Source organism: Syngnathus acus, chromosome 19 (genome assembly GCF_901709675.1).
Source record: "Syngnathus acus chromosome 19, fSynAcu1.2, whole genome shotgun sequence".
NCBI lineage: Eukaryota > Metazoa > Chordata > Actinopteri > Syngnathiformes > Syngnathidae > Syngnathus > Syngnathus acus.
In genome coordinates this window covers 1,510,119-1,534,371 of record NC_051103.1, presented here as the reverse complement: position 1 = coordinate 1,534,371, position 24,253 = coordinate 1,510,119, and the positions used below count along the sequence as shown (strand labels likewise).

Sequence of the window (24,253 nt, the reverse complement as noted above, 5' to 3'; positions counted from 1 at the left end):
CTCTGGGGTCGAAGTCACTGAGGTAGTTAAAAACTCCTCGGTGGCAAGGTCCCGGGGGTGGATGAGATCCGCCCGGAGTTCTTAAGGGCTCTGGATGTTGTGGGGCTGTCATGGCTGACACGTCTCTACAACATCGCGTGGACATCCGGGACAGTGCCTCTGGTTTGGCAGACTGGGGTGGTGGGTCCCCTCTTTAAGAATGGGGACCGGAGGGTGTGTTCCAATTACAGGGGAATTACACTCCTCAGCCTCCCTGGTAAGGTCTATTCAGGGGTGCTGGAGAGGAGGGTCCGTCGGGAGGTCGAACCTCGGATTCAGGAGGAACAGTGTGGCTTTCGTCCTGGCCGTGGAACAGTGGACCAGCTCTTCACCCTCAGCAGGATCCTCGAGGGTGCATGGGAGTTCGCCCAACCAGTCCACATGTGTTTTGTGGACTTGGAGAAGGCGTTCGACCGTGTCCCTCGGGAGGTTCTGTGGGGGGTGCTTCGGGAGTACGGGGTACCGAGCCAACTGATAAGGGCGGTTCGGTCCCTGTATCAGCGATGCCAGAGTTTGGTCCGCATTTCCGTCAGTAAGTCGGATTCGTTCCCAGTGAGGGTTGGACTCCGCCAAGGCCGCCCTTTGTCACCGATTCTGTTCATAATTTTTATGGACAGAATTTCTAGGCGCAGCCGAGGCGTTGAGGGTGTCCGGTTTGGGGACCTCAGCATCGCGTCTCTGCTTTTTGCAGACGACGTGGTGCTGTTGGCTTCTTCAGGCCGTGATCTCCAGCTCTCACTGGAGCGGTTCGCAGCCGAGTGTGAAGCGGTCGGGATGAGGGTCAGCACCTCCAAATCCGAGTCCATGGTCCTCGATCGGAAAAGGGTGGAATGCCCTCTCCGGATCGGGGATGAGATCCTGCCCCAAGTGGAGGAGTTTAAGTATCTTGGGGTCTTGTTCACGAGCGAGGGGAGGATGGAGCGCGAGATCGACAGGCGGATCGGTGCAGCGTCGGCAGTAATGCGGACTCTGTACCGGTCCGTCGTGGTAAAGAGAGAGCTGAGCCAAAAGGCAAAGCTCTCAATTTACCGGTCGATTTACGCTCCTACCCTCACCTATGGTCACGAGCTATGGGTCGTGACCGAAAGAACGAGATCCCGGATACAAGCGGCCGAAATGAGTTTTCTCCGCAGGATGTCCGGTCTCTCCCTTAGAGATAGGGTGAGAAGTTCGGTCATCCGGGAGAGACTCGGAGTAGAGTCGCTACTCCTCCACGTTGAGAGGAGCCAGATGAGGTGGCTCATCAGGATGCCTCCTGGACGCCTCCCTGGTCAACATTAGCTATGTTTAATTTATGTGAACTTTTGGGTTGAAGTAACTCACAGACACTGTCAACAAATAGTCTTTTCAATTTTGTCTCATCTCAAGTCTTAGGGATCATCGGATCTGCGTAGTTATTGGATAGTTCCACCAACATTTTAACATCAACATTCTTTCATGGTCTGCCTGTGTGTCGTGGCTGAAGATCCTAGAGAAAAGACCCTAAACATGCAACTGCATATTGGCCATAATATAGCATTTAGGCGGCTGCAACCCCAGTTTGAATCTGGTTAATAGCAGAATAAACTTGTTGCAGTTATTTTTTATTCACCCTAAACAGTCTTACGTTGGACCATGACAAATTTACATACACACAAGCTTACAGAAAATGACAACTTCCCGTGGGGCTAGTGGGTTGTTCCTTGCTCTGAACGGACAGCCAAAACGATTCCTAACACTTACTAATCAAGTCCTAACCAATTCCTGTGTGTGTATGGGGGGGCAAAGGAACCAATCAGATGGCCCGAATCCATGCATGGCGGATGACGGCAGTGATCAACACAGTGATATTTGAGAAGTGAAATGAAGTTTATAGGATTTGCAGACAGTGTGCAATCATTATTTAAACAAAAGTAGGCAGATGCATACAATTGGAAACCCCAACAGAAAAATGACATCAATATTTAGTAGATCCTCCTTTTGCAGAAATGACAGCCTCTAAACCAGTGGTTCTTAACCTGGATTCGGTCAAACTCTAGGGGTTCAGTGAGTCGGTCTCAGGGGTTCAGCAGAGCCTCCACTGCGGAGGTCCGAACACACCTGATTTATAAATTCGTGATAACGCATATCTGAACTGGTCTCGCAAAGGCAACAGCAGAAGTCACACTGATTTGCTGGTATGTCATTTGTCGTGAATTCATGAATTGTGTTGGTTTTAATCTTTGAACAAGGTGGTGTTCATGCACGGCTCATGTTGTGCGCCAGTAAAAAACATCTATGTCTTGAATTGGAAGAAGAAAAAAAAAATCACTAAAGAGGGGTTCGGTTAATGCACATAAGAAACTGGTGGGATTCGGTACCTCCAACAAGGTTAAGAACCACTGCTCTAGACACTTCCTATAGTTTCCAATGGGAGTCTGGATTCTGGTTGAAGGTATATTTGACCATTCTTCTTGACAAATTTGCAAATCCTATAAACTTAATTTCACTTCTCAAATATCACAGTGTCTGTTTGCTATATGATATATTTAACTGAAATTGCTGATGCGATCAGGCAATGATTTATAAATTAAAATCTTGAAAATGGTGAGGGGTGCCCAAACCTTTGCATACGACTGTATATGACCAAAGATTTGAGGTCCAACCGAGACTTGAACTGAGATCACTGGTTTCAGAGCCCTAGCTGAGCTCAAGATAACTACTTCGAACCAGATCTGACAATTCATGATGTTATGGATTAAAGCTGTCTTCACGTTAAGAAGAATTGAACGGATTTAAAGAATGACTACGATAGGGAAATAAAGAACAATTAAAGTTCTAATTACTGCAAATAAAACCATGCTCAACATATTTAATACGAAATAATTGATAACCGAATTAAGGATTAAGAAGAAATTTAATGAATAGGCAAGAAAAAGAATGACAAGTCTCAATAGTTCAAACAAATTCCACTCGCCAAACTCAGAGCAAAAAAGGAGACAAAGGGTCTAAAATGCTATTTGGTTGGAGTGATCAGTTCTCCTTTGTTCCAAAATTCGAATTCTGTTTTAATAGATAGGCAGCCTTCTGGAGGAGGACCACGCCTTGAAAATGGCATCTCCCTTTCCTGCTGGCCCGAAGTCCTCTCTCCTAGCCTATCTATCAGCTTAAAATTTTACAAAGTCCAATTCGAAGACTGTAGAAATTCATTTTAGTAGATTTTGGTCAAGTCTCAAAAAGAATGAAAAATCCATCTTCATTTTAAGGCGTTCTTGACTCCGGGCACGCAGTGCCAGCGTACCGGCGAGGGAGAACCCTTTTCCTGTCCTCATTGATATGGAATGCCTAGTATGAACTAATTTTCACAGTTAACACTGCGTTAACGTGACAATAAAGCAGGGGTGGCCAACCAGTCAGAGACTAAGAGCCACATTTTTTTACTGTGTACCGCAAAGAGCCACATCCCCCCCCCCCAGAATGGGTTTGCCCCTCCTCCTTTGCGGGATTTCACCTCATGCGCATGCGCGTTTGACGAAAATACCATATTGAACTCAAGCGAAGCGAACACACAGCGTTTGACGAAAATACCATATTGAACTCAAGCGAAGCGAACACGCACAAAAACAAACAAACAAACAAACAAGTAAACCCACAAATGTTGATATGAACGTAAAGGAGCCGCATGAAACCCGACAAGGAGCCGCATGCGGCTCGCGAGCCGAACGTAAAGGAGCCGCATGAAACCCGGCAAAGAGCCGCATGCGGCTCGCGAGCCGCGGGTTGGCCACCCCTGCAATAAAGGAATTCATTTCAATCTCGACTGCGTAATTTGTGAGAGTGCGGAACTGCGTCCGTGCTCTCCCTGATTCGATTGAATCAGAAATCGGAAAACTGCCTCGTCGGCTGGTGTCTCGACTGCTCTCCCTTGCCCTCACAAACCTGACAGGGAGCTGTATGGCTGCAGACTGGTTGTTGGTCTCTTTTCTGCTGGTCTCGAGAACTTCGGCCAGCTTTGTCAGGACTGGGTCGTGGCGCTATCTGTAGCGTGCCTGTGTCAGTGCAGCCTGCCAGTAGGTGCTGTAGGCTGGCGTTAGGTGCGCTGCACAGGGGTCCCCCTCTTTGTGGCCTTGGACCAGAATCGTGGAGGCTTTCCCCAGCCAAGCCCCGCTCTCCCTTCTTTCACCTTGCCAATTCTTTCCTGATGTTGAAGCCTGCCGATAGCGCCACGAGTGCATTTCGCACAGTAGGATCCAAGGATCCTTTTAGCTCAAGAACAAACCTGGCCCTCTGCTCATAGCCCAAGGTATGGACTGGATCGGCAGTTGCAGCGCGGTTGCCCCGAACAAGCCTGTGTCAGAGAAACCTTTCTGTAGACCTAGCCATTTCCGAATGTAGGAGTTGGCTTAGTCTGTCCAGCCCGTTCGCCGTTCATCTTCAGTGGCCACATGGCCCTTTGGTACAATGGGAAGTTGTAGCATCGCAATTTTTGCTGGCTCTTGTCGATGATTGCAAGGCCTTCTGCGTGTTGTTTCTTCTTTGTTACATTATAAACAAGGCGGTGTCGGACAGCACTAACCTGGTTGCTGGTGGGGAAACCAGCTATGTAGCCTCCGATTCCAAAGTTTTAATATAATTGTCAAGAAAATTCCATGCAGTAGCCCAGGAATTAGGTAGTGTGGCCGAGCGGTCTAAGCGGTTGTTTATTTAAGCTCCAGTCACTCCTGACTTGTGGGTTCAAATCCCACCACAGCCACTTCTGCATCAATTCAGGTCTGGTCTTTTTGCCCAAATCCTGTCAGTGCAGCCGTAAAGTATCAAGACCCTTCAAAGGTTATAGCGAAATATCAATCTTTGCCTTTTATTCTAACCTGGAGTACCCATTTAATAGGTAACTACACTGTGTATTTGGACTGAGAATGGTGAAAGAAGGCACATATATCCCTCACAAACTGTATGCATTCAGGATGGGTGGTCGACTTCCATGCAGCACAACCAACGTGTGGAAAATATTATGCGCACGACATTTCTTCTCAAAAGCATGACTTGAAAGAAGGTCCAAAGCAGACAAACTCCAAATAGCAGAGGATGGTTTTTCGATCCATCGACCTCTGGGTTATGGGCCCAGCACGCTCCCACTGCGCCACTCTGCTGCTCAGTGCTAGAAATTCATCAAGTCCTCTAATCCTACCCTATTGGGGCCATATTATAGGGCCAAGATGGCGGCGCCCCAGTCGGCCGCGGCCGCTACGCGTCTCAGCAATCGACGGGGATATTCACAAAATATGTCGCCTAGGACACTACAAACAACACAAAGTTTAGTTCATCCATCCAGTAGAGTAGTGTACGATCGCCAGCGCCTGCTGGAGGTACGGTCATCGAGTGTTTTCGGACTCGTAGCCACAACTACCCTGGTCTGTTTGCGTAGCCTCGGAGTGCTTAGGGCGCTAGCCCCAGGAGCTCACGACGCAGCGGGCTCGCCGGGCAGCACACGCCGGAGGAGGAGTAAGCGTAGGCGGTGTGACCGGCGGCGAAAGCGCGGCTGTCGAGGTGGGCTAACGGCTAAGCTGAGAGCTAACCCCTACAAACCGCCGCTTCCATCCATCTTCCTCTCCAACGTCCGCTCACTGGATAATAAAATGGACCATCTACAACTGGAACTCTCTTCAAAGAGGGAAGTTAGAAACTGCTGCGCTCTCATCCTGACGGAGACATGGCTGAACTCATCAATGCCGGACAACGCCGTTAGCCTGGAGGGGCTCGCTACATTCCGCGCCGACAGAAACAGCGAGCTAAGCGGTAAATCCCGAGGAGGTGGGCTGTGTGTCTACATCAACAACAACTGGTGCAAAAATGCTAGATCTGTCGTCAGCTTCTGCTCTTCGGACATCGAGCTTTTGACTGTTAACTGCAGACCCTTCTACCTGCCCAGAGAGTTTACTGTTGTTAGCATCACGGCTGTGTACGTGCCTCCTAGCGCTAACACTAAAGAGGCCATGAGGGTTCTCTATCGGACAATCAGTGAGCTGCAATCCACGCACACAGAGGGGGTTTTCATCATTGCTGGGGACTTCAACCAGGCTAGCATGAAGACTATTCTCCCTCATTTTTACCAACACGTGGATTTTCCAACTCGGGGAGAGAACACTCTGGACTTGGTTTACACAAATATAAAGGATGCATTCAGAGCAGCCCCCCGCCCCCACCTCGGCTCTTCAGACCACCTATCTGTTATGCTAACCCCTGCATACAGGCCCCTGCTGATCAGAGCAAAACCCACAGTGAAGCAGGTGAGGGTGTGGTCTGAGGGGGCCATGGAGGCACTCCAGGACTGCTTTGAGTGCTCTGACTGGGACATGTTCAAATCAGCAGCAACATATGACAATCAGATCAACATTGATGAGTACGCCATGACTGTGTCAGCCTACATCAACAAATGCTCCGAGGACGTCAGCACCACTAAGAACATCATCACCCGAGCCAACCAACGACCCTGGATGACTGAGGATGTACGTCATATGCTACGAGCACGGAACTCAGCCTTCAAGTCTGGCGACAAGGAGGCACTGAGGACAGCGAGAGCCAACTTGAACCGTGCCATCAGGCTAGCGAAGCGAAGCCACAGTCGGAAAATTCAGGATTTTTTCCACGACGCCAATAACACCAGGAGTATGTGGCAAGGCATACGGGCGATCACGGACTACAACTCACCCTCCCCCCCGGTGGGTGAGGTTGATGCTGACTTCCTAAATGGTCTAAATAACTTCTTTGGGCGTTTTGAGGCACTAAACAGCACTCCGGCAGTTAAAACTGTTCCCCACCAGGAAGAGGAGGTCCTCTGCCTTGACTCAGCCGACGTGTGGAAGACTCTGAGAAGAGTCAACCCACGTAAGGCCCCAGGCCCCGACAACATACCTGGGCGGGTGTTCAAGGAATGTGCAGGCCAGCTGGCTGGTGTCATCACAGACATTTTTAACATCTCGCTGGACCAAGCTAAAGTGCCAGTGTGCTTCAAGGCTGCCTCCATCATTCCGGTGCCGAAGAAACCTCAAATCACCTCATGGAATGACTACAGACCTGTGGCACTGACTCCCATCATGATGAAGTGCTTCGAGAGGCTGCTCAAAGATCACATCGTCTCCAGACTCCCCCCAACATTCGATCCGTTCCAGTTTGCCTACCGGCAGAACCGCTCCACTGAGGATGCCATCTCCTCCGTTCTTCACCTGAGCCTGGCTCACCTGGAGGAGAGGAACACGTGCGGTTGCTGTTCCTGGACTTCAGCTCAGCGTTTAACACCATCATTCCACAACATCTGGTGGAAAAACTGGAACACCTGGGCTTCAGCACCCCCCTTCGGAACTGGCTGCTAGACTTCCTCACCAACAGACCTCAGTCAGTCCGGGTCGGACAGAACACCTCAGATGTCATCACCCTCAGCACAGGCTCCCCTCAGGGCTGCGTCCTGAGCCCCCTGCTGTTCACCCTGATGACACACGACTGCGCCCCCAGGTTCACCACCAATCACATCGTGAAGTTTGCAGACGACACAACGGTGGTGGGCCTCATCAGGGACAACAACGACCTGGACTACAGAGAGGAGGTGGAGCAGTTGGTGGGCTGGTGCAGAGAAAATAGCCTGATCCTGAATGTGGAGAAGACGAAGGAGATCATCGTCGACTTCAGGAAGAACCAGCCTCACCACGCTCCACTGATCATCAACAGCTCAGCTGTGGAGGTGGTCAGCAGCACTAAATTCCTGGGAGTCCACATCACAGACGACCTCACCTGGACTGTGAACACCACAACACTGGTCAAGAGGGCACAGAAGCGCTTGTACTTCCTGCGGAGGATGAGGAGAGCCCACCTGCCCCCACCCATCATGAGGACGTTCTACCGAAGCACCATAGAGAGCATTCTGACAAGCTGTCTCTCGGTGTGGTGTGGAGGTTGCAGCGCCTCCGATTGGAAGAACCTGAGGAGAGTGGTGAGGACAGCAGAGAGGATCATCGGTGCTCCTCTTCCCTCCATTCAGGACTTGTCATCCCAGCGCTGCGTGTCCCGAGCCCGAAATATTATCAGTGACCCATCACACCCCCACCATGGACTGTTCTCCCTGCTGCCCTCTGGGAAGAGGTTTCGCAGCATCCGCTGCAGGTCCACCAGGTTCTGCAATAGTTTTTTCCCTGCTGTCGTCAGACTGTTGAACATTCAAACGTAGCATTCCTCTGCACACTTGTAAATACTGCTTTTGTCTCCTGCACTGTTCACATACTTTATCACTGCTGCACTTTGTACTTTATAATTATCTTATTTCATATTTTTATATAGAAGGTCACTTTTCTTTTTAACCAGCCGAAATACCTCTACATTGCTGAAAGCCGTATGCAACGAAATTTCGTTTTGTACACACCTAGTGTTGACAAAATGACAATAAAGTTCTGTCTAAGTCTAAGTCTGTCTCTAAGTCTAATCGGCAAACAAGCATTCGGGTCCAACTCGCAACTGGATTCTGATTGTCACTCATATTGTTCATTACATTATGAACAAAGCTCAGTCGGGCAGCGCTAACCTGGATGCTGGTGCTCTTTTTGGCGCAGCTGTTGTACATATGATGACCCTGGAAAGTTCATCTGGACTACCCTTTTAATAGGTACCTACACTGTGTAGTTGGATAGAGACTGCTGAAAAGGGGACACATATAGTATGCCTCGTGAACTACATGCATTACTGCGAGTGAAGAAGAGTGAACAAATAAGTCGGCAGACAAGTTTGCCGATTTATTAGTGCCCAGAAGAGCAGCACTCTGTTCCGTACTGTAACCTGTTAGGTTTGTTCCCAGTTCTTTATCCTTAATGCTCGATATGCTAACAGTAATTACCAAGAGGCAGCCTTCACAGTTTAACTATTTAATGTATGCCAAAATGATCGATGCACAGCTGTGGAGCCCTTTCTGCGAGATGCGGAAGAAGGTCCCTCTCCCAGCGCCAAGGTTCCTGCTCTTATACTACTCTGGGCCGCGACTCTGCCTAGCCTGTGTGATAATGTGTGACCTTGTAGTCTTAACTGAGAGCGACTTCTACATATGTGCAAAGGGTGTCATAGAGTAGAGAAAGCTAATAAAGCAAGAGAAGGGTTACAGCGATATAACGGCATAGCTCAAGCTACCTAGCTAATCACATGTGCCAAAGAGGCCTATTCTAACAAACCGTTGGTGAGAAGACAGGGTGGTAGACAGGGAAGCCTGTAAGTGAGTCCGTCACTCGTATACTCCATCGCTTCTCGGCCTTTTGGCTAAGATCAAGTGTAGTATCTGTTCTTGGGTTTGGGGGATTAAGAGAGCTGACCATAGAAGAGAGAATTTTAACCATAAAAGTGGTGATTTTACCCTTGCTTTTACTAATCAGTTCTGTTTTCATCCCAACAATGAAGGTGCTTTTAGAGTTGGACCGAGCCATTTTTTACTTCATCTGGAAATCCAAGTTGGAGAGACTGAAGAGGGACACCATGAAGAAAAACAAAAAAAAGGGAGGAAAAGGAGTGCCGGACTTAAAGCTCTTCCTCGGAAGCAGATATGTTGCCCTGCACCTGCGAAGTGTGCTCGTTACACCAAATGCACCGAAAAGCCAAGCAATGACACGATTCTGGATGGGCTCATACCTCTGGAAACTAAAGCTAATAACCACCGACCAAAGAATTCCTGTGTCTTTTAACCTGCCACCTTCTTATTCCTTAATCAAGAAGTTTTTGAAGAACTTTAAATTAGAGCAAGAAAATAGTGAAATTTTAACAAATCACAGATCTATGATCTCTGTCGTACAGGAGAGGGAAGCGGTGTGTCCAGTGCGCGGGCTTGCATTCGGCGAGCCCACAACAGTTTGGCGCAACGTCAACCACCCCGCCCTCTCGAAACAAACTTCGGGACCTGTCATGGATGGTGGCCCATGATGTCCTCCCAGTCAGGTCAAGCAAGAAAACTTTACAAAGCAGTCGCTGACCTTTGCTGCCATCAAAGACGCCATGTGGACTTCCAGAAACTTGCTGGTAAGGAAGCACAGACAGATCCCCCCCCCCCCAGCCCGTGGCTGTGCTCCGAATGGCTGCAGCAACTCTCACAGCTGCACACGGCAAGCCTAGGAGACATCGACCTGGTATTGCAGTACCTCCAGGAACGGTGCACCCTCTCTACTGGTCAAATCAATAGTTCATATGTTAGAAAACAATTTCAATCCGTTCGCTTCATTCTTACAGGATTAAGCAGTCAATTATGACTTGATGTGGTCTGATCTAAATGTAAGATGTTAGGATTTGAGGCTTTCCCACCAAACGGTTTGCAAATAGGTTCATTTCTCGAGGCTTCATGTGCACACAAACCCCTCTGCTGGTCAAAAGGAGTAGTTTATTCCATTAATGAGAATTACATTCACCTTTATATTTTGCTTCATTTAGCCTGATCAAAATGAATAAAACTTCTCTCTGTATGTGCATTCACGTGTAACATTGAAGGAGTTGGACGTGTGTTTCAATATGTAAATAAATGCCATCGTTGTCTTTTAAGAAGCTAAAAGTTGATGGAACACATTTTTTTTTGTAGGGATGCTGTGTTTTAACAAGGAAAGACTGATGTGCTTATGGATGAAGATGACTTGTATTTGTTATTGTGTACAGTAAAGAGGAGTGCTTGTGCAATTGAGGGGGATGGTTATTGGTTTTTATTCAAAAACAATATTTTTTGCCAAATTACAATCGACTGACATGTGCCCATTCAAATGGGTACCACGAGAAATTAAACTGCATTGATAAACGAGGTCTTAAACGTGATTGTCTGTCTGCACTCAGCATAATTTCTCTGTTTATGTGAACATGTTCACATATGTGTCGGTATGAATTATGTGACAGTATGACTGTTGCACGGAGTATGATATAGGCAGTTATCCGTTGCGATATTGATATTTTAACAGAGAAAGAAAGCTCCGCTTTCGCAGAGCATCAAAAAATTGAGATAGATTCTTATTGTTCCTCCCCACGGAAATCTTGAGTAAAAGGCCAAAGATTTATTCGATCTGAAGAGAAATAAGAGTGAGCTGATAATATGGGGAAAGGTTTACGTTTAATATGTCATGATATAGTGAGAGCCCTTCTGGTTGCTAGCAGGTCTTTATTCTCCCGCCCTAGAAAGGCTAAGAACATCAAGCCCGGGTGGAATAAATGGGTAGCTGGCCACCATGCAGAGGCCAATGAGGCCCACAAGGCTTGGGTAATAGCTGGTAGGCTCAGACAGGGACCTGTCCTTGAATATAAAAAGAAAATGAATGCCAAGTACAAATACGGTACATAAATAAGCAAGAGCATGCCCTAAGTGCTCACTCTATGGGTGATAATCTGCTTAATAATGATGTAATTAATTTTTGGAAAGAGGTAAAATCCCTGAACAGGGCTAAAGCAGCTCTCCCATGTAACAGGTCGTGTGAGCATCGCTGACCTCTGGAGGCAGCATTATTCAGCACTATTTAACAGTGTGAAAAGTGAGCCCTATCATGTAGGCATAATTGAAGAGGAAAGTATTTGTTTTAATTGTCATGAGGTGTCTATTGCCGGAGGACAACTTTCTGACAGAAAAGCCAGTGGTCTGGATCAGTGGTCCCCAACCACCGGGCCGCGGACCGGTACCGGTCCGTGGGTCACTTGGTACCGGGCCGCCAAGCCGCACAGAATTTTTTTTTTTTTTTTATCGACGATCAATTAATTCAGGTCAAGACACTCGTCCCGGTCACGTGACATGTTTCCCCAGTCGAGCCCGCAAAGCTAATATGTGGCGACAGGCTAACTAACCAGGCAATGAAGCATTCAAAACTGCTTCAACACATGGAGACCAAGCATCCTGCAATAAAAGACAAACATTAATCACTTCGGGTGTCATTGTCTCCGATTACGTCTAGATGGGACCGGCTCGTTTCTGAGAAACAAACTCAGTGCTCCCACTAATTCAACGTAATGGTGAGTTTTATTTTTGTCATTTGTACTTGTTTTTATGTCAGTCGTATCATTTTATTTCATCGTATTTATATATTTATTATAAATGTATTATTTATTTATTTATATAAATGTATTATTTATTTATATAAATGCCGGTCCGCGGAAATATTTCTGACATGTAACCGGTCCGTGGCGCAAAAAAGGTTGGGGACCACTGGTCTGGATAACATCACAGCAGAGCATTTAAAGTTAGCTGGCCCCCGATTGACAGCGCTGCTGTCTCTCTGTTTCTCATGGCTTGCTGACTCACGGTACTCTACCTGACTCCATGATGTCTATAGTTCTGGTCCCTGTTATAAAAGACAAGGCTGGTAAAGTAGGATGTATTGCTAACTGTAGACCAATAGCTCTAGCTAGTATACTCTCCAAAGATTTAGAAAAATTACTTCTTGACAGATTAAGTGTATATATAACTACCGTATTTTTCGAACTAAAAGTCGCTCCGGAATATACGGCGCATTAGCCATAAAATGCACAATAAAGTGAAAAAAAATATATATATAAGTCACTCCGGAGTATAAGTCGCATTTGGGGGAAATTTATCCGAAAAATCCAACACCAAGAACAGACATGAACGAGCAACAACAGGCTAAACGATAGGTATACTAATGTGATATAAACACAAACGAAGAGCTGAGGACGGGCCTGATGTAACATTCAGAGTTATTCAAATAACTATTACATAAATAACACGTTTATCAAACTATCTGTGTCACTCCAATTCATCAAGTCCATCGATCGTCCTTTATGGAAACGATGCCACGTATGTGCCGCGCCGCTGACGTCTAAATATTCTAAATATTCCACAGACCCATATAACGATATATAAAGTATATATCAAATAACTATCATATAAACAACAATATTATCAAACCATCTGTGTCACTCCAAATCATTAAATCCATCGATCAAATTCCTCGTCCTTTGTCAACAACGCCGCGCGTGCGCCGCTGATGTCAGCCTCGTCATTATTCCACAGATTAGTATATAACAATATTGTTTAGCCTTAACAAAGTACCAGGAAAGACGTGGGTTTGGTAAACGGCTCTTTATTTAACAAAAAAAAGAGTTCAACGAGCCAACAACTACTGAACTGTAACGATAAAAACATATACAAGTTGCTACACGAAATAAAATATATCAAATAACTATAACATAAATAGTTCACCGCCACACGGCCCCAAGCACCGGCATCGACTTCCAGGCGTGTGGCGGCGTGGACTTCCATCCCCGGAGGTGGCACACCCAGCCACGGAGGTGGAAGAGAGCTCCATAGAATAGGACCGGGCGTGCGTAAAAGCCCTGTCCGAGCCCCATCCACCGTCCCCGGACAGCCACCCGGCCGAGCGCCGGCCCCCGACCTTCATCCACGGAGGTGAAAGATAGCTCCATAGAGTAGGACCGGGCGTGCGTAAAACCCATAATAGTTTTTCAGACCTTCTGTGTCACTCCAAATCATTAAATCCTTCAAACTCTTCGTCCTGTGTCACTTACAAGGAAAGCCACTAAAGATGCCAGTAGTACATGGGGCTCTTCGTCATCTTTGTCATCCCGTGATCGAATCCTTTGTCATTTAAGTAAACAACCGCCGCGCCGCTGACGTCACTTGCAGTTCAAACTACAGTAATCCCTTGCTACATCACGGTTCGTTTATCGCGGTTTCACTTTTTTTATTTTTTTTTATTTTGAAAATTTGTGATAAAAAATCACATATAAGTCGCTCCTCAGTATAAGTCGGCCCCCCACCCAAACTATGGAAAAAAACGCGACCTATAGTCCGAAAAATACGGTAATGACAACACACAATACAACACAACACAACACAACACAACAATACTTACCTTTCCTTTAAAATCTTTTTCTCTACCTAACACAGACAGATAATGGGAGAATGTGTCACAATGTGAAGGAGATGTATTGGGTAATGCAGAAACAAAACAAAAACTATTATTTATTGTTAGACACATTATCCACTAGGCTACTTTCCTCTTGACATTCATTCAATTGACAATGAAGGGACTTGAACCCCTTAATCTTCTGATCCAAAGTCAGTTAACTTCACTTGAATCTGGGCTGTAGATTTACTGTATATGCTCAAAAATCATTGCACTGCTATCACTTGTCAGAATTTCCTGTATGGCTATCTGGCCTAATGGATAAGATTTCAAATCTAAACAGATCTTCATGTCTAGTGTATCATCAAATTGAAAGAGGAAAATATAGGTAAACTGTTTGTGTGCTGTTTTGATTTTTGTTGTGATGACCCCAAATGTCATTGACAAAAGCCAAAAGAAAGAGGCAAATTTTTCATCTTATGTACAATTTTTAATTTGTTTCTCTTGACTCCAGTCGAGCAACTTGTGCTTGCTGATATTCACAATCCCTGCTTACTTTGCTGCCCTACCCCTTAAAAGAAGAAAAAGTTATTTTAGTCTGAGCAACCTGCTCCCTACTGAAAATAGGGTTTCCAACTAAGGTTTCCAACTAGGACTAGGGTTTCCAAATAGGGCTAGAGTTAGGGTTAGGGCTAGTTATATAAATAGTCTGCCCCACCTGAGGACCGAACTCTTGACCTTCAAATTGTGAGACTGACATGCTAGCACCTGCACTAATGAGGCTGTGCATTTGCAGTTTTACAATTCTTTTTTACTGTAAAATTGATCAAACCACCGGCCATTTCAATCAAACTGAACTTCACAGAAAGAAAAAGTGACTTTAAGTCTGAGCATTCTGAAACTAGGGTTTCCAACTCGGGTTAGGGAAGCCAACTAAGGTTTCAAACTGTGGCCAGGGTTTCCAACTGGGGTTTCCAACGAGGATGAGGGTTTCCAACTAGGGCTAGAGTTAGGACTATATAAAAGTATGCCCCGTGTGAGGGTCGAACTCATGACCTTCAGATTATGAGACTGACACGTTACCACCTGCGCCAATGACGCTATGTTTTTGCATTTTGTGCAATTGTTTTTACTGTAAAACTGATTCAACCACCGCCCATTTTGATCAAACTTAACGAGGCTAGGGCTAGGATTTCCAACTAGGACTTACAGGAAGGGCTAGAGTAGATATAAATCAAAAAGTTACTTTTGTCTGAGCATTCTCAAACTTGGGTTTCCAACTGGGGATAGGGTTTCCAACAAGGGCTCGAGTTAGGGTTAGGACTAAATAAAACAGAGCCCCGTGTGAGGGTTGAACTCACGACCTTCAGTTTACTAGACTGACGCGCTACCGCCTGCGCTAACGAGGCCGTGAATAGTTGGTTTTACAAAGCTATTTTACTGTAAAATTGATTCAACCACCGGCCATTTCCATCAAACTGAACTTCATCGAAAGAAAAAGTTACTTTTGTCTGAGCATTCTCAAACTTGGGTTTCCAACTGGGGATAGGGTTTCTAACAAGGGCTTTAGTTAGGGTTAGGACTAAATAAAACAGAGCCCGTGTGAGGGTTGAACTCACGACCTTCAGTTTACTAGACTGACACGCTAACGAGGCCGTGAATAGTTGGTTTTACAAAACTATTTTACTGTAAAATTGATTCAACCACCGGCCATTTCAAACTCAACTTCACAGACAGAAAACTTTATTCTATTCTGAGCAACATACTATCTTCTGAAATTGACAATGATTTTACTGTGGACTATGGAAAACAGCGCCCCGTGTGAGGGTCGAGCTCACAACCTTCAGATTTTGAGACTGATGCACGACCACTTGCACTAACAAGGTAATATGTCAATTGCATTACAATTCTCTTTTACTGTAAATTGATTAATCCGCAGGCCATTTGTCTGGAACAATTGTGAACTTCACTTCCCACCAAAGGCTGCAGTCATCAGAAGTCGTTGCCATGTTTCACTTGGTACAGTCTTTCACATGGCTATGTGGCCTAATGGATAAGGCGTCTGACTTCGGATCAGAAGATTGAGGGTTCAAGTCCCTTCATGGTCAATTTAATATTATTCATATGAGATCAACGACTTTATTTCAGTCTGAAGCAACTCTTGTATACTGTCAGAAAGGGTTTTGGTTTCTGATTTCTTTTTTGTTGTTGTGCTGACTCCCCCCCAATCTCCGTTTTAAGTGCAACAAAGTGACAAAAACCAAAAGGAAAAATGCTTTCTATATTACACACTAGGGCCAGCGTTTCCAACTAGGGCTAGGGTTTCCAACTAGGGTTCCAACTCCGGGTAGGGTTTCAAACTAGGAATTCCAACTGGGGCAAGGGTTTCCAATTAGGGTTTCCAACTTGGGCTGGGGCTTCCAACTAGAGACAACATTGGACAGCTGCCACTTGTTGGGAACCTTTAAATCAGGGGTGTCAAGATCCTTTCCTCGGGGGCCGAATCCCTACATGTTTTCCAAGTTTCCCTCGTTAAACACACCTGATTCAATTAATCAGGCTCCTGCTGAAAGTGAGGACGAACTGGTCATTTGAATCAGGTGTGTTTAACAAGGGAAACTTGGAAAACATGTAGGGATTCGGCCCCCGAGGAAAGGAGTTTGACACCCCTGCTTTAAATGTTTAGTCTTATCAACGAATGTGTTTCAGAGGCTAGATTTAAAACGTGGCTGCTGGTTTTCGTGAACCAAACCCATTAAAAAAAGTGAAAGAATGAAACAAGTCTTAATAGGAGAAACCTGGTTAGCTCAGTTGGTAGAGCATGAGACTCTTGATCGCGGTCATGGGTTCAAGCCCCATGTTGGGTGTCCCTGCTTGTTGGGAGCCGTTGAATTCTTAGTCATATCAAGGCCACACTTAAAAATTGGAGTCTTTCACATAGCGATGTGGCCTCATGGATAAGGCGTCTGACTCCGGATCAGATGATTGAGCGTTTGAGTCCCTTCATAGTCAATTTAATGTTTCATGCTTTAGAAATCAAAAACTTGACTTCAGTCTGAACCAACTCTTGATTGATTGATTGAACTTTATTCATCCCACAGCGGGGAAATTCACTTGTCACAGCAGCGCATCTGAGTGCAAGAATAATACGAGTGCAAGAATAAAACAAGTGCCAGAATTACAAAAAAGGGTAAATAACAGACAAGGATAAACACAAGTGCTGCTAGTAGAGACGAAACACATTCATTTTATCAGGTGGCATGCATGTTGTAAAGTCTGACAGCAGAGGGAATGAAGGACCTGCGGAACCATTCCTTCCTACACCGAGGGTGCAAAAGTCTGCCGCTAAAGGAGCTGCTCAGGGACCGCACAATCTCATGGAGGGGGTGAGAGGTGTTGTCCATGATGGATTTAAACTTAATCAACGTCCACCTATCACCCACAACCTCAATGGAGTCCAGGGGACAGCCTAGAACAGAGCTCGCTCTTCTGACCATCTTATTCAGTCTCCCCCTGTCCCGGTCAGTACTGCGAGGAGGAGAAGACGACAGCCTCCACGTGGCCTCCTCTGCAAGTAGCAAGAAATGGCGCAAGACCAACTTGTGAAACGAATGTCGTCAACCAAACGTCGAGCTCGTCGAGCTCGAGCTGGCAGGCTTAGGACCGGCGGACGGGCAGTCATCCCGACCGTCGAAAACCGAGGCCTGTCAGTGCTTCAACTCAATGTCGAGGGCCTAACAACCACCAAACTCGAAGTCCTGCGTCACCTGGCTGACTCCAACGAGGCAGCGGTTCTGCTCCTGCAGGAGACACACTGCACATCCGACAACATCCTCAAGATCCCTGGGTTCCATCTTGCTGGGTCCATCTACAGCAAGCAACACGGTGTGGCAACGTTCGTCAGGACTGAATTAAGCTGGTCAGCCAGCAGCCAATCCCCACCAGGCTCTAACATCGAGTGGCTGGTTACAAAAATCCAGGAAACATCAGTCGTCAACGTATACAAACCCCCACCATCGGAGCTGTCCGTGACATCACTCCCATCAACAACTGCACCTGCCATCTATGCAGGTGACTTCAACTGTCAGCACACAGACTGGGGGTACAACCACACAACACCTAATGGAGTGGCGCTGAGTGAATGGGCCTCCAACACTGATGCTCTGCTGCTATACGACCCCAAGGAGCCTCCAACGTTCTTCTCTGCACGCTGGAACACCTCCACCAACCCGGACCTGGCCTTCCCCATCTGCCACAGTAACGACCCGAAACCGGAGAGACGCATCCTGGATAGGTTTCCCCGATCACATCACCGGCCATCCATCATTAAAGTCCCAGCGCTGGTGGAACCTATACCAGGGAAACCCGTCAAGCGATGGAACTTCCGAAAGGCCAACTGGGAGTCGTATGCTGAGGAGACTGAAAGAAGGTCAGCTGGCCTGCCAGACCCAGACACAGCCGATCTGGATGCGGCCTATGCAGCCTACTGCCAGGTCCTCCTGGGTGCGGCAAAGAAGACCATCCCACGGGGCTATAACAGGAACTACATCCCGGGTTGGGACAAGGAATGTAGCCGCCTTCTGTGTGATCACCAGAGGGCTAGCTCCAGAGAAGAGGTGGACATGACTGCAGCAGCGCTGCTCCAGAAGCTGGACATCACCCGTAGGGCCAGATGGACAGAAGTCGTCGAATCAATCGACTTCACCCATTCTAGTCGCAAGGCGTGACAGACCATCAACCAGCTCACAGGCAGAAATACAACACCCCACAGCTACCCAGTCACAGCAAATGCCATTGCATCCAATCTCCTGAAGAACGGCCGCGTCCCGGATGCTGACAAAGTTTTTGCCCGACTGATATCGTGTGAGGTGTCTGGCCTCTCGGGAGCGGCCAGTGTCGATTCCAACCTCTCGGGAGACTTCACAGCAGAGGAACTCAGTGAGGCCTTGAGCAAGCTCAAGCCAGGCAAATCCCCTGGTCGTGACAACATTCACCCAGAGTTTGTCATCCACCAGAGCACAACAACATCTGGTTGGCTCTGTGCTTTCTTTACATCATGCTACCGGAGATTAAAGCTCCCAAAGACTTGACGCCGTGCCTCTGTCATAGCTCTGCCGAAGCCAAATAAACCTGCAGAAGATCCTAAGTCATACAGACCAATCTCGCTGCTCTGTGTCCCATTTAAGATCTTGGAGAAGATGATCCATAGCCACATCGAGCCAGTGGTGGACTCACAGCTCCCACGGGAACAAGCTGGTTTCCGTTGTGGAAGATCAACAGCAGACCAGGTGACACTACTCTGTCAGGACATTGAGGACAGCTTCCAGGACAATGAGAAAGCTGGGGTAGTGTACCTGGATCTGACGGCTGCATATGACACCGTGTGGCACCGGGGACTCCACCTGAAGCTGCTGAGGACAATACCAGACCGGCACATGGTGAAGTTCATCATGGAGACAATTTCCAACCGCAGCTTCATCCTCCAGACCAGCAGTGGCCAGTGCAGTAGGCTCAGAAGACTGAGGAACGGGGTACCGCAGGGGTCTGTCCTCTCGCCGATGTTGTTCAATGTTTACATCCACGACTTACCTGATACAGCATCGAGAAAGTATGGCTACGCAGACAACCTTGCCATCATGATGAGCCGACCAACGTGGAAGGCAATGGAAGAGGGTCTTAATGAAGACATGGGCACACTGGTAGCATACCTTCGGAGGTGGCGTCTACAGCTCAGCGTCGGAAAGACAGTCGCAGCGGCATACCACCTTAGCACCAGAGAAGCCAGGAGGGAACTTGAGGTGCGCGTAGACAACAAATGTCTGGAGGTCCAGCAAGCCCCGAAGTACCTTGGAGTGCGCCTAGATCGGACATTATCCTTCAAACAACACCTGGAAGAAGTCAAGGCCAAGGTGACATCCAGAGCCGCGCTGATCCGCCGCCTCGCTGGAACAACCTGGGGAGCCTCCGCTAAGACGCTGCGAATATCCACCCAAGCCCTGGTCTTCTCTGCAGCTGAATACTGCAGCCCAGTCTGGAGCAGAAGCCCGCATGCGAGAAAGGTCGACGTGGCTATTAATACCTCCCTCCGGATAATAACTGGATGCTTGAAACCTACTCCTGTGTCCCTCTTGCCGGTCCTCGTGGGAATAGCACCGGCCGGCCTCCGGCGGGAGGCTGCCACCCTCGCCCTGGCCAGGAAGGCACAAAAATATGACTGGCACATCTTGCACAACACCACAATAACACCAGCACCTCCAAGCAGACTCAAGTCCCGCCACCCCTACAACAAGGCAGCACGAGATGCTCGACTCCACCTCTGAGGACATCTCCAGAGACGCATGGTTGGCAACAGCCTGGAAGCAGGAGTGGGAGTCGGCCGGACCCTCCCGAGTCCACCGCTACATTTGGGACCCAGGAGATGGCGCCATGGGAGGAGACGACCTACCACGCCGGCAATGGACCACGCTGAACCGCCTGCGGACTGGGGTCGGTCGCTTTGGGTCATCAATGAAGACGTGGGGCATGGCGGACAGTGCGGCATGCGAGTGTGGTGACCCTGAGCAGACCGCCGACCATATAATCAACATCTGCCCCTTATATGGACCACCCTCGGAAGCCAGCCTCTTCGACCTAGGACCAGAGATGCGGGCATGGCTACGCGACACCGAGTTGGACATTTGACGTTACACGAAAGAAGAACAAGTACTGCCCCCACCCCAGCAGACCACAGCGTAGATGATGGCCGAGGCCACCACAGAGTCATAGAAGGTCCGGAGGAGAGCCCTGCACACACCGAAGGACCTCAGTCTCCTCAGCAGGTGGAGGCGACTCTGGCCCTTTTTGTACAGGATATGGGTGTGATCAGTCCAGTCCAGTTTGTTGTTAAGGCGAACACCCAGGAATTTGTAGTTCTCCACTACCTCAATGTCCGATCCCTGGATGTTCACCGGAGTGAAGATGGGTGCTGTCCTCCCGAAGCTCACAATCAAATCCTTTGTCTTGCTGGTCTTAAAGCTGAAGCTGGTTGAGCTCACACCAGTCCTTGATGACCAACCTATATTCCAGATAGTTCCCCTCCGAGACATTTCCAACAATGGCCGTGTCGCTGGAGAACTTCTGGATGTGGCAGTGAGCGGTGTCGTGGGTAAAGTCTGAAGTGAACAGGGTGAAAAGGAAAGGAGAGAGCACCGTGCCCTGGGGGACACCAGTGCTGCAGCGCACCACGTCGGACTCACAGCGATGTAACCTCAAATACTGCGGCCGGTCGGTGAGGAAGTCCATTGTCCATGCAGCCAGGCGCTGGTCCACACCCGCCTTCTCCATTTCCACCCGAAGCAGTGACGGCTGGATGGTGTTAAAAGCGCTGGAGAAATCGAAGAACATGATCCTCCCAGTGCTCCTGTTGTCCTCCAGGTGAAGCAGTGTTCTGTGCAGTAAATAAATCACTGCATCGTCCACCCCAACACCAGGTCGGTACAGGGACCACGCAGGAGGTCTTCCACAGTCCTGGGACCTTTTTCAGGCTCAGGTTGAACAGGTACCTGACCACACCACTCAGCTGGTCCGCACAGTCCCTGAGCAGTCTCGGCCAGATGCCGTCTGGGCCCGGGGTCTTCCCTGCCTTGATCCTTCTGAGGTGACTCCTCACCTGAAGATCTGTGAAGGAGAGGGGGATGTCGGAAGACCGGGGTGATGGAGTGGAGACGGAAGTGACTTCGGGGGGTTGAGAGGGGGTTGGTGAGCTGGCGTGGGGGCTGGAGTGTTGAAGGTGGCAGAATGAGGTGCGGAGCGAGGTGAAGGGACGGGAGGGAGGCGGAATCAAATCTGTTGAAGAACAGATTGAGTTCATCCACCCGGTCCTTGTCCCCATAAGCTGGTTTCCGATCAGCCCCTTTACCATGGCCCGAGATGGACTGCAGACCCCTCCAATGTCAGTTTTAAGTTCAACAAAAACCAAAAGAAAAAATGCCAGGTTTTCTCTGTTGCAGATGTTTTGGTGTGTTGATGCCTGAAAGCACTGCTTTTACAATTCAGGAATATACAAACGTTTTGTGTGCCAAATCTTCATTACAGCCAATAGCAGAATCCTGATTAAAGGTACAAAAAGACAGGCAATGACTATGTGTGTCCGCTGGTTCTTCTCTGCAACACAGGAAGTTTGCATTAGCAGGGACACTACAGTTGTGCCCATCGGCAAAAGGCAGCCCCCAACTACCACATGAGTAGCCGACATCCCTGTTTTAAAACAGCTCACTGATGAGGACGTATTATTTTCAAGGAATGTTGTTAGGGTTTGCAGAATATCTTCATCATATGATTATGTTGGAATGTAACCTGTAATAATTTACCTAGCTTGTCCTGTCTTAACAAAAGTAGTAGACCAAAGTGCTAAGATCTTTTCACCTGATTGACTAGCTGCAGAGGAAGCAATCAAAGTTGCTTTGTTTCCACAAAGTCGTAAAAGGCCCCCTGCTATGCTTTGATCAGCAGGGGAGCGGCTTCACCCCATCCTGTGTTCCCACACCCCCACTTTCAACCCCACTGTGTTTCTTCTCAATAAATATGCACCTGATGAGGCCTGACTTCAGACTTCATTCGACCATCGCTGTAAGCACAGCGACGAGTGAACTCTCCGCCTGCAGGTGTCTGAAACGACTAACTTGTCTCCAGTGTGGTTCTTGCAAAATAAGTTAGAGTGAGCACTACCCTAACAAATGTTCTAGAAGTAATCGTTAAAAAAAAAAAAGAACACATGATGGTGGTACTGTGGAGATCACTGTTTATATATACACACACAAATATATATATTGACTCTAGGGAGACAAATATACCGCAAACTGTGGGTAGGTGTCAGGTGATGAACCACAGAAGAAATCACAGTTACCAAAGAAAGATGACAAGCCTCATTTTGAAACAGAGCTAAACATCAGGGATGAGAACGGCAAATGAAAAAAAACACTTAAAAGTAGCCGGGGTATGGGGGCCACATGCCCCACTTGCCGCAGGGGGCCAGGGGCCGCAGGCCCCCCCAATGGGGGCCGCAGTGGGCCGGGGGCCACTTGCCCCAATTGGGGGATGCAGGGGCCACAGGCCCCTATTGGGGGCCACAGGGCCCACAGGCCCCACTTGGGGGCCGCAGAGGGCCAGGGACAACGCCCCAGAGGGGGCTCAGGGGGAAAAGCTCCCTGGAAACTCCTGCATTTTGGCAGTATAGCAACCCCAAAACCATTAATTTCATCACTCGATTTCAACAGTTTTGTTAAAAAAATATTCCTGCTTGGTGGGCTGCCAAGGTGAATATAATACAGTCAAGCCTCGGTTTTTGACCACAATCCGTTCCAGAAGGCGGTTCGAGAAGCGAATCGGTCGAATTACGAATCTATTTTTCCCATTACAAATAATGGAACATTTTTAATCCGTTCCAAGACTTTTTTAAGCATTTTTTCATTTGCGCATTTTTGTCCGATCGCGCAACTGCAGCGCACCGCCGAACGCGCAACAGTAGCGCGTTGCCGACCGCGTAACTGCACCGCGCTGGTTGCATTATTGTGACAGAGCCGTCACTGAAATTTAGAAAATATTTTTAAACTCCTGATGTACTTTCCAATATTCAAGTGGACCTAAGTGCGCAGGGAGCTTAATATATTCAGATTGTTCTGCCCTTTGTAATAAGTTTAAGTAGAAACACATGTACATGTAGTGCTTTACCTCCCTCTACTGGTTGCAGTGGGAAGTTGTTTTTGAGAGCAAACACAGGACGGCAGCAAGCAATGTCGACTCGTGTACAGGTGTTAAGAACGGATGTTTAAACCTTTTATGTTGTGCCTTGGACAAGATTTGTCCGTGAGTATTATTCGAATTTTGAAAGACTATTTTATTTTGGTTATATGTGATGTTTAATGCAAACCTATTCACTGTAAACGTGATGTAGCTTGTATGTGTTTAGCTAACGCACAATTTTACTGTATTTTCTTCTAGTTTTACGACGGTCTTATGAGGGCAATGGTTTGAGGCCATTCTACAAATAAATCAGCTAAAAGAAACCAAGTCTGATTATTTGGAGCGTCGTTAACTCGCTGTCTAGCTGGTGAAAAACTAGATGCTTCAGAGTGAGGACAGCACAGTAAAAGGACAATAGCGCAGCGGGCACAACCACGAGGAGCTACATCCAGCAAGATAACCATGAGCCTACGGTCAGGAAAGCTGTATCACCCAGGTCTACCAGAAGAAGATCTAATGCCAGACCCTACAGAACCGGGACAAGTGCACAACACAGACGATGTGGACAGCACGGAGAACAAGGGTAACGCAAGCTACACAGACACAAAGAGCAAGTCTTCACGCTCGCATACATCCAAACGTTCATCCGTAAGTTCTGCAGCGCTAAA

General features: G+C 47.7%; 1 long non-coding RNA gene, 3 other non-coding genes and 1 pseudogene across 4 annotated transcripts; 3 read left to right on the top strand and 2 right to left on the bottom strand.

Moving 5' to 3' along the window:
• The first annotated feature begins 4,057 nt into the window (after positions 1 to 4,057).
• On the top strand, positions 4,058 to 23,622 carry LOC119137944. Its single transcript, XR_005101051.1, has 3 exons — positions 4,058 to 4,067; positions 9,233 to 9,240; positions 23,516 to 23,622. It is a non-coding gene; the product is annotated as an uncharacterized LOC119137944 (long non-coding RNA).
• LOC119138856 lies at positions 9,269 to 9,418 on the top strand (annotated as a pseudogene).
• Positions 10,964 to 11,075, bottom strand: LOC119138870. The gene has a single exon (XR_005101273.1). It is a non-coding gene; the product is annotated as a U5 spliceosomal RNA (small nuclear RNA).
• Positions 15,202 to 15,274, bottom strand: trnat-agu. Its single transcript has one exon. It is a non-coding gene; the product is annotated as a tRNA-Thr (tRNA).
• On the top strand, positions 15,901 to 15,973 carry trnar-ucg. Its single transcript has one exon. It is a non-coding gene; the product is annotated as a tRNA-Arg (tRNA).
• Positions 23,623 to 24,253: the final 631 nt, after the last annotated feature.